We start from the raw sequence: 10,792 nt of genomic DNA, 5'->3' as shown, positions 1-10,792 counted from the left end.
TTGACAAAGTAAATTGTTCCATTAAAAAAAAAAAAAGAAATGGATTAGAATAAAGATAGAGCTGTATGTAAAATAACTGTGTTTTACTGTCACTGTGATATTGCTGAACTGACCACTGAGAAAGGGAAATATCTTCTTTCAGACCCAGTCACTGTTACATGTTGAACAGTGTCGGTGCAAAGCTTGGAATTTTTTCCCCCAACAGCATTTTGACGTGGCAATTTCAACTACCTGGAAGCTATATAATGTGAAATTTCTAGTTAGAAACCTTCAGCTCTGTTGAATGAGAACTATATTCACACTAGAGTGGTTCACTCCTGTCTCATTTTCAACCCCTTCCAGTATTTTAACAGAAGCTCCCCTTCTGTCTCTTCAACACTGCTTGCTGGGGTTGGCACTGCCAAATTCTCTGCTTTAACTCCAGGGATCTGGCTCATTCATTTATTTAATCTCAGCGAATTTCCAGTGTTCAGCTCTGAGGTGTAGAGTCTGTTTACTAAGCTTTACTCTTGATGGTTAAAAAAATCTGTTGTGTTTGAATGAAAGAGAATATACATGTTAACGTTTATAATACTTGCTTGTTTGTACAGACTGCCAGCAATCTGTATGGACAATGAGACAGAAAACAAACCCCTCACTCTAAATATCTTACAGTTTAAATAAACAGCCTAGGGAAGAAGGACTGAATGGGAAATAATGGAAGAGTAGAGCAACTGAACAGCTAAATTTAATGCTTATCTTGTTATGCTGTTTTCTCTTAATTTTTTTACCTTACCTCTCCTTAAAAATGGAGAGTATTTTGTGGTTTTTTTTGAACTGACGAGGGGATCTGACTTCCATGGGCCTTTAAGGCCCACATACAGATATTAAAGAAAAAAGAACCAACAAGTAAATACATTTAACAAATTATTATTTGGATTTTGGAGAAAAAACCTATACATGTTAGTAGACCGACCTAATTTCTACAGATTGTTCTAGTACACCAGCAGTTGCTTTACTGTTCACAATAGGATTTTTTCAAAGGTACAAACTCTTCCAAATAAACTATTTTAGGATTCATGTGCACTTCTAAATTTTGTCAGTTTTTGCAAATACAATTTAGAACAGATTCATTCTGATAATAGAAAGATTCACAGCAAAGGGTGAAAACAGTTTACAGTTGTCTTAAAGAATTATTTAGGGCATGTGCTGTGCCCTGCATGGGTAAGACTGCAGATACAAGGTCCATGGCCAGGACATACCCAGATGTATTTCTGTCTATGGTGGTTCTCACACCTAGACTCTTCTGTAATCATATAAAAATGATGAAGAAAACTTCCCCCAGCAAAGTCTCAGGGAAGGTTAATGGTGCAAATACTGCTTTCTCTCTTGCAAAGATAAATCACTCAGTGGGCAAAGTACAGCCTCAGCTGGAGTAAAAAGTTTAATTTGCATACTGCATGTCTGCAGTGGTGAACAGCCCTCAGAATATGGAAGAACTATGTGTTGTGTCTTTTACTCAGGAAAAAGCTTATTTGAAAATTTTACATCTTAGTAGCTACTACAGAGTGTGTGATTTCTCTCTATCTGATCAACAAAAGAGCCTAATAAATAATAACACACTGCTTTATTTTCTATTTCACTACCTAAGTGTGTATCCTGCTAGGGAATTTTGTGGCTTGAAATGTGGACTTTCAGACAAAATTCTTGCTTATAGTTCTGCAACCATTTAATTTTTCTAAGTTTCCTATTCTGACTCTGAGTAGCTATTGCATCAGACATAACAGGTGTACTGTGCTATTATTGCCAAATCATATTATTTATCTCCTAAATTGTTCACAAATGATTCATTGAACAAGACATAAAAATAAATACAATAAATTACACAACACATTAGAGTAATATTCAAAAATAAGGTGTGCTTTCTAGAAAATACACATTTTTAGTTATATTAGTTAAATATCTTACTAAGACAACAATTAAATGAATCTTCAAAAAAGAACAATGGACTTAAAAGGTTTTCTTGTTCATCTGTAGGTGGTCTTAAGGAAAATTTAATGAAAATGCAAGTAAATCTTTATAATTGTACCAGATAGTCCATTTTTTTTTTTTTTCTGGTATGATTTAGAAGTACAGGTATAAAAACCAATTTAAAATATTTTTTTCCTAAGGTAATAACAACATAATAATATAAATAAATTTTGACACTGGGATAAATATTTGGTGATAGGATAATAATGACATTAGCACAGCTGGACAACTTCTCAGCATTATTGAGCTGCTGAAAAATTTTGCTTCTAAAATTTGCATCAGACACCTTCTATTTTTAGAAAAGTTCTATTACCCTTAATATTATTACTTTTTAACATGGTTGATTTGTTTTAGTGCTATGCATTCACCAGGTTTAAAACCCATGCTCTCATACTGCACTATTGGGAAACCCAGTTAGCAATACATCCACTTGTGAAGTGAGAACAAAAACAAATTAAGTGGATAAACATCATCTGCTCGGCGTAAGAGTATTTAAGTCTCATGATTCAAATATGAATATAGAATATGAAACCTCATTAGGAATGACAGTCAAAGAAGAGGAGTAAGATATTATTCAATATATTGAGGCACACAAGTTTGCTCTGAGTGGCAGAATCTGTGAAGTCCCTAGTGGTGATAAAAGACAAATATCACAAAGGTGTTTTCACGGTCAGGATGTAACATCAGGCAAAGGTGATGAGGCAGATTAAATAACTTCAGACTAGGTTGAACTTTGGTAGAAGTCCAGCATATTGCAAGATGCAAAATACTAGCAGGGTCTTGGAATGTGTTGACCACATTTGTTATTTCAACCTTAAGAAGGAAAACAAGGTGAAATGCATCTGACAGGAAATTTTCAGTATAGAGTTCTGGGAGAAATTGGTGATGAAAAGCAACACTGATGATTGTGGTAATGAAATTATAGAACTCATGATTTCTGGAATGAAAATAAAAATACTATTATTAAAAATTCCCATAGTAAAAGATCTGAATTAAGATCTCAGGATGCCTTAGAAAAAATATTAACAACATTAAAGATAGAAATATGTCAAAGTGAAGAAGCTTGGAATAATAAAACCAAAAACCGTAGGCTAGCAAATTACAAATTTTCAAAGAAGTACTAGTAGCTGCCCTGAATATCCATCAAAATATTTAAAAAAAAAAAAAAAGCTACAGTTAAGAAGAATTTTTTTGCCAATTACACTGTGCACATTAGTCAATAATATATTTTATTTCCTTTTAATGGTTGGTTGGTTGGTTGGTTGGGGCTTTTTTGTTTGGTTGATTTTGGTTTGGTTTTTTGGTTGTTTGGGGTTTTTTTCTTTTCCCTCCAGACTACAGCAACTCATAGATGATAAAAGTCTTTCTCAAGTTGAGAACTGTAAGGAGTTTTTTATCCAAAGTTGCTTTTGATTAATTTGCTTGCTTTTGATACTTCCTGTAACAGAAAGCTATGAGCTACATTTCAGACACTATAAGAGTGGTGGGATAGCTGTGATGGTTTAGGGACATAAACAAACATGAGATTTTTCATGAAAATCAGGGTTGTAGATTTTTAACTGCCATGGTGGTGCTGATGACTATGTCACGTAGGCAGGAATTGGAAGCATCTCCCAATTTATCTGCTTTCTTTTCTTATGTGCTTCGGGTGTATTCAATTTCACATAACACATTTCAGTGTCCTCTGTCTTTTAGTTAAAGTATGGATTATGATTATGGTATAATTTTGGCCTGTATATTTAATGCATTTGCTTGATGAGTTGTTCAGGAATGATAAGGGGCCTGACCCAAAATCCAATACTGTTAGTAAAAATCTCCTGTGCACTTGAAAGGAAATAGAGGTAGGCTCTAAAGAGGCTAGCATGGCTTTCATGAGCAACTTTTTTTTCAACAAGCTGTTACAATTTTGCTCTTCCACTGTATAACAGAACCTTTGTATGTTTGTGATACTAGCGAAGACAAAGAGCATAGGCATCACCTCCAGAACGAAAACTCACATTTTTCAAGTGCATGACTTTTATTTCTACTACTTAACATTTTCCAATAAAAGGAAATTGAGACTAATGGGATTTTATTTCTTTGTAAAGCTGGGCTTTTTACCTATGATGATCTTTGAAGCAGTCACCTAAGTAGCAATATTCAACTTATTTTTTATTTTACTTTTCACAAATGAAGAGGATATACATTGAAGCTGTTCAGGAAAAATATTTTCTATAGAATTATGTAGTTTCTCAGTGCTGTTGTTTTATCCAAAGTGAAAAAGAAAAAAAGTCACAATTCTCATGTAATATTAATACAATTTTTAATTAATGCAGTTAACCCAACTGCTGCATATCTAGAAGTTTTATCACTGGCATCTATCCTGCTTTACTGGATTACAGATGTATAGGAAAGGTGATTTCTGTCTTCACTTCAGCAACATTCACAGTCTTTTTTGCCCAACAAGCATCTACACCTCTGTCTCCTCTTGTCCCTGAGCATGGAAAAAAATCTTGTGACAAAGCAGTTAAATAATTTTTTTTCACAATTCTTCTCCATATCTTTTACCATGACATTTACAATAACCATATTTTGCTCATTTTCATCTGCAATTCTATAGATCATTCTTTGTATCTTAGTTAACTATTACTTTGTGGTCCCTTTCCTTGCACTAATCTTATGTATTTAATTTCCTTGTAGTGGAAGATGGACTTCAGTCTTTTTGAAACAGTTAATGTACTTTGCTCAGTATTCAGTGTGACGGTGAAGATTTTGGGTGGTAGAAAACCAAGCTAATAATAGTAAACAGGAAAAGAGATACCTTGTAGAAGAGGACTTCCTACCTTACAAAATTTGAGTATCCTACCTGAGAACTTAGCTAATCCTGTTCCTTTTGGGAAAGATTCAGTATTTTTTCCAGGGACAAAGTTAGCAAGTTTGGGTGCACTAATGTTTAGTTACATTTAGTTCTAATTAATATGTAAATCCTAAACTTGGGTATAAAAGTAGTTAAAGTCTTTGTAGAAATATTACATGTTTATAAGTAAGGTTTGGCAAACTTTATAAAGTTTTAATTCCTCTCACCATCCTGATTTTCACATGTCCACATGCTTTTCCTTTAAGATGTTCTTTCTTTACAAAAATGCTTTCTACAACACTATTCTACTATTAGATCATGATATTGGTTCAATATACTTCAGAAAATCAATTAAAAATGCATCTTCATTAATTTTTTAGTTTTCAAGCAACAAGATCACTTACTTTTTTTGCTCTGCTTTGCACAATAGGCTTGGAGAAGGCTGAGCCACCTCCCCGGATGTGGCCAAAATGTGATGGTAACACAGAGTCTTGAAGAACACCTGTTCTCATCACCACTGATTTCACTGCTCTGCCCTGTGTCCCTTGTTAACACAGACAGCACCTGCTTTATTCTTTGATGTGTTTGTTCTTGAAGGAATTATTACTGTTGGATGTAACACAGTAGTTTATGAAAAATGTGGTTTCTTATAACAAGAGACGAAAGGAAAACCCTTATTTGGAAAATACCTGAATCAGAAGTTGTAGCAATTAATCTTTTTCTAAATAAATATTTCTCTTTAAATGAATTTTTAAAATAATTTATTGGTGTTTAACTTATGCTATAATATTTTTGAGAGTATTATTCTAGCATTTTCCTGTTCATCTTTGCAATAATTCTACTTTGAGGAAAAAACAGTTACAGGCTGTCAATGGGGAAAAAGGAGACGGGAAGGCTATGAGCTGAGGGAAGGAAAATTTCAGCTCCTGAATTCTTCTAACACAGAAGAATTGGTGTATACTCACATTTTTTTTAACTGAAGCAAGATAATTAATTTTGTCCATAAAGTATCACCACTTTCATCATGTCATCACATTTAAAATATCAATTATAACATCATATATAGCCAAAGAACAACCATTTGAAATACTGTATTTTACTGTAGAACATAAATTTCTGGTTTTCTTGACTGGATTATTTACAGTGCTTTGAAGTAATTTTGGCATGAGAGGTACTCTGGAAATGAAGATGGCAGGTTTTCCTTCGGCTATGTACTGGCATCACAGTATATCTACACAGATGTGATTGTGGGATGGAAACAACATGCCTTGAAATTAAATTATGGAATCACTGTCATGACAAATGAGGTTATGAAATTGATTACTCTGCATGCTCAGTGAAGATTTTCTAAATGTACACACAATATGATTTTTTCAACATAGTGCAATTGTTCCATTCATTAGCAGCTTGAAAAATGTTACCTCCTAGATGTGAGTTCTAAACAGGAAAATATGATTTTCAACTCAGTATGTAGAGGCAGAAATCAGTATATTTGGTTTAGAAAAGAGAAAAATCAGGAAAAAAGAAAAACTAAAGAAATTTAAAAAAAATAATATACTGTATTATTCACAAAACTCCAGGCTATTTTAAAGTGTTGAAATATTACAGACTTCATAGTGGATTTTAAATCAGAAGGTCAACCCAGTCTTAATTGCAGGACCTTTTATCAGTCATTTAACCTCTATCTGTGGCAGTTGAGAGATGCATTTATAACCTTTCTCAAACACATCTAAACCAGAAGGTACTTTTTTCCCTGTTACAACTAGGCAAGAATAAGTTCACTGGCCATGAATGGCATCACCTTTGGGGTGAAACATGATAATGTAAGCAAATGAAGTAATGCTCCTTAGATTCCTTTAAAACTAGAATAGAGATGATTGTAGCTTGCATCACAAGCTGCAGGGAGAATTTTGGTAGAAGTGATTTTACTATTCAGGATACAATTTGGTGAAATCATGAAGAGAAGGTGTCACTCTCTTCTTAATGAGAAGTTTTGCTTCAAGTGCAAATGTAGGTAGGATGTCAAAGAAAGTATAAACCTCTGCAGCAGATATATTCCTGACAACCCTCAATTCAAAGGCCAACCAGCTTAACTTTAAGTAGCTTCTCATGTAATCTGTAAATAAATCAAAATTCACAGTAATTTATTAAAAAAATATAAATATTTGCTTGCAGTGATGGGCAATTCACTTGACAATTCCATATATTGTAAGAGACGTCTTTGTACATGTACATGTACATCTTCTCTTAGTACATGACTATTGCATTTAAGTAAAGTTTGCCATTGTTTAATCCCGATTGCTTTTTCTGGTTGCTAATAAGGTTTTACTAATAAATACCTCAGAAATTAAGGTTCTGATCTCTCACATCCCTATTATCACTCATGTCTGAGCATTGATAATGCTTTTGAAAAGTAAAAGTCCCCCAAAAGTTCTGTCATTCAGAATCTTCCTTGCATCCATTTGTTTGCTTATCCTCTGGACTATAAGTTCAATTTGTGGATTCATGTTGCCTGCATTTCTGTCCATGTTGTTCCATGGTCCTCAGTTGTTCCATGACCACTTCTTATTGTTAACCTTGCAATGTTTAAAAGTCCTTTAATAAACTCTTCCTAAATTTTGGGAAACAAACTACCCAGCTATTTGAAGACACTTACCTCAAGTAAGTATAAATAAATACACTAAAGTATTGGTTTATTTAATCTTGTATTTTTTAGAGTACTAAGGTCCATATTCTGAAAACAGAAATGACCTTTCAGTTTTTAAAGACTATAATATTTTATTCAAGAAAATATGATCTCTGAAATATAAGTTGAAGGTACAATGTACAGTAATTTTCTTCTGTTAATCACTTATTTAGGGAAAACTCAAAAGTGAGGGTGAAGTAACATCATCTGCAGCACTTCACCTCTGCATAATAGTTTGAAATTTCCTCTAGAGTAATTGTTTACTGGTTTTCTTGAAGGTCAGTCCCATTTCTTCCTATCCTCCCACAATGGGAACTACTGTACACAACCATAGGATAACAATGGTTTCTATTCTATTCCCAGCAGTGTTACCAGGGAGACTGAACTAAGTAAGAATCATGCACATTGGAAGCGCTTTCAGTTAGGGAATGGGAAAAGCAGAAATCATTTCTGAGTAAGAAAAATAAAAACCATATTTATCCTTATAAAAATTTGAGTTTGCCTCACTAAAACTAGTAAGTCTTTCACTCTGGAAGTTTAGGTGTCTTCCTGATTACCCAACTTTCCTACTGGTATGACACTTGTGCCAAAAATTTTGAAAAATTTAATGAACTTCAGGTAAATATCATGGCAGAACTATGTATTTGAGCTAAAAATCTGCGACAGCTTCTGATCCTGGTCATGATAACCAGAATGACAAAACCTCCATGAATTTCAGTGATGTAAGATAAGGCCCTGAAAACACATTTAGAACACAAATGTACTTGTTGGTTATGATTATGGCTTTGTATTTAAATCTGCTGAAGATTTGTGTATTTTTCTTGAGTGGAACGTTTTATATCATCACATACTTTGAATGGCAGCTATTCTAACAACACAAACGTTGGGAAACCTTAAGTTGATATAATTTTAATATTAATTCTAGTACATTTTGCAATGTTCACTTCTTCATTCTGTAAGCTAAGAAAATGGCATTATCCAAAATCTTTTACAGCAAGCTAGTATGTTCTAAATAACTAGTGTTTTGAAATAAATCACCTACCTGATCAAACCTAGCTGGTTGAATTTTCCTGGGTTTCAGCAAAGTTTTCTGTACTGTCTCTCATGGTATCCTCCTGGAACTATCCTCCAGCTCACAGCTAAAAAAACCATCATGCCATGGGTGAGCAATTGGCTAATGGGTGGGGCACAAAGGGCTACAGTGACTATAACAGTTACTGTACAGTGACAGTACAGTTATACTTCAACATCTGTGCAAACTTGGACACAGGACTGCAAGGGATATTGAGCATGTTTGCCAGAGAAACAAAAATGGGAGGAGCTTCTGACTTCCTCAAAGGAGGGAAAAACATGTGAAATCCTCAGGAAAAGAGTGGGCAGGGCAATCACAAACCATATGAAATTTAACCAGGGCAAGTGAAAGATTCTTGCATCTGGCAACTCTGGTTGTGTGTATAGACTGGGGAAGAAGAGGCTGAAGAACAGCACCGTGGAAAGGGACCTGGGCTCTTGGTCAACAGCAAATTGAATGTGAGCCAGCAGTGCCCTGGCAGCCAGGAGGGCCAACCCTGTCCTGGGGGCATCAGGGACACCATCAGCAGCTGGGCAAGAGGGGATTGTCCTGCTCTGCTCTGCTCTGCACTGGGGCGGCATCACCTCGAGTGCTGGGGCCAGTTTTGGGTGCCAGAACATAAAAAAGACATTAATTTGTAAGTGTCCAAAGGAAGGCAACAAGGGTGGTGAAGGGTCAGGAGGAGAAGCTGTGTGAGGAGTGGCTGAGGTCACTTGGTCTGTTCAGCCTGGAGGAGGCTGAGAGGAGACCTCACTGCAGTTACATCTTCCTTGTGAGGGGAAGCAAAGGGTCAGGCTCTGTGGTGACCACTGACAGGACCTGATGGAACAGCATAAAATTGTGTTAAGGAGGTTTAGGTTGGAAAATTGAAAGAGGTTGTACACTTCTACACCCAGAGAAAGGTTGGGTACTGGAATGGGCTCCCCAGGGAAGTGGTCACAGCACCAATCCTGGACAATACTCTGTGGCACATGGTGTGAATCTTGAGGTGTCCTGTGCAGAGCCAGGAGCTGGACTAAATCATCCTGGTGGGTCCCTTCCAACTCAGAACATTCTGATTCTCTGAAATAATGTTGAGAAATTGATTACCTTTCTGTTTATATTTACATGCATCACAATCTGTCATGCAAATAAGCAAATTATATTGTTCTGTAGCTGAACCTATGGTTCCATGAAGGAAATAATTGCCAATAATAAGATCATTCTATTTATCATCTTCATGAAAATTTAGAAAGCAGTTAGTAAGTATTTTTTTATTGTATTTAATGATGTAGACAGTAAAAAAAGCTTCATGTTGAAAATTGAAAGGAGAAACTATCTTGAGACACTTGCATGCTGAAATCTTGAAGACAATAATCTCAGCATCTGAATAGAACATTAGCTTTCAAATCAGACAAGATTAGGTGGAAGTTCAGTGTTGAAATTCCTCATGATGGTTGCTAAAAGTCTGCAATTTGCCTTAAGTGAAAATTGCTGAAAAAATATGAAGAGGTGCCATACCTGTGTAATCACACAGAACGTAACTCTACTTCTTCTCAAATCAATGGCATATAATTGTTGATACTGATAGGAGAACTGAGTCAATATTTTTTAAACAGCGTAATTTCTTCATAGAATTTCTTTTGCTTTAATGTAGCTGGCACATGTGGCTACAAAGAAACAAAATTTACAGGAAGTATGATGGACCAGTAAAACTTACCTTTGATCTAGGGCCAAAAACATGAGAAACAAACTAAAAGTATTTTAGTCAAATAATTTTCTGATGTTCTGCATTAAAAAAGTAGGACAACACTCCAAATTTGAAGGTCGCACCTGCTTTATAATCAGTGTATATCTTGTAGTATTTAGGCAGAGGAACACCAGTGCAGACTGCAATAATACTGAACCAAAGTAGCACAAGACTAACCTGGTATCAGTCTTGACTATGAAAAGAATACTGTAACATCTTAGTGTCAGTTATTCTTCTGACAAATAATTTGGATTATGAAGTATTGTGACTTTTTGGAGGGAATACCATGTTGTTTGGGAGATTGGTTGAGATGATTAGTATTTATATTTTTTGCTGTAGAGCAGAAACACCAGTTAATTTAATTTGATGAGCTTTACCAATTAATAGGCACACTGTATGAGAAACTAAAACATGCACTTCACAATTGATTGCTGAAGTATTATTTATTTATCTTACTAG

The sequence above is a fragment of the Anomalospiza imberbis genome, chromosome Z (genome assembly GCF_031753505.1).
Source record: "Anomalospiza imberbis isolate Cuckoo-Finch-1a 21T00152 chromosome Z, ASM3175350v1, whole genome shotgun sequence".
Taxonomy (NCBI): Eukaryota; Metazoa; Chordata; class Aves; order Passeriformes; family Viduidae; genus Anomalospiza; species Anomalospiza imberbis.
This window is presented reverse-complemented; position numbering follows the sequence as displayed.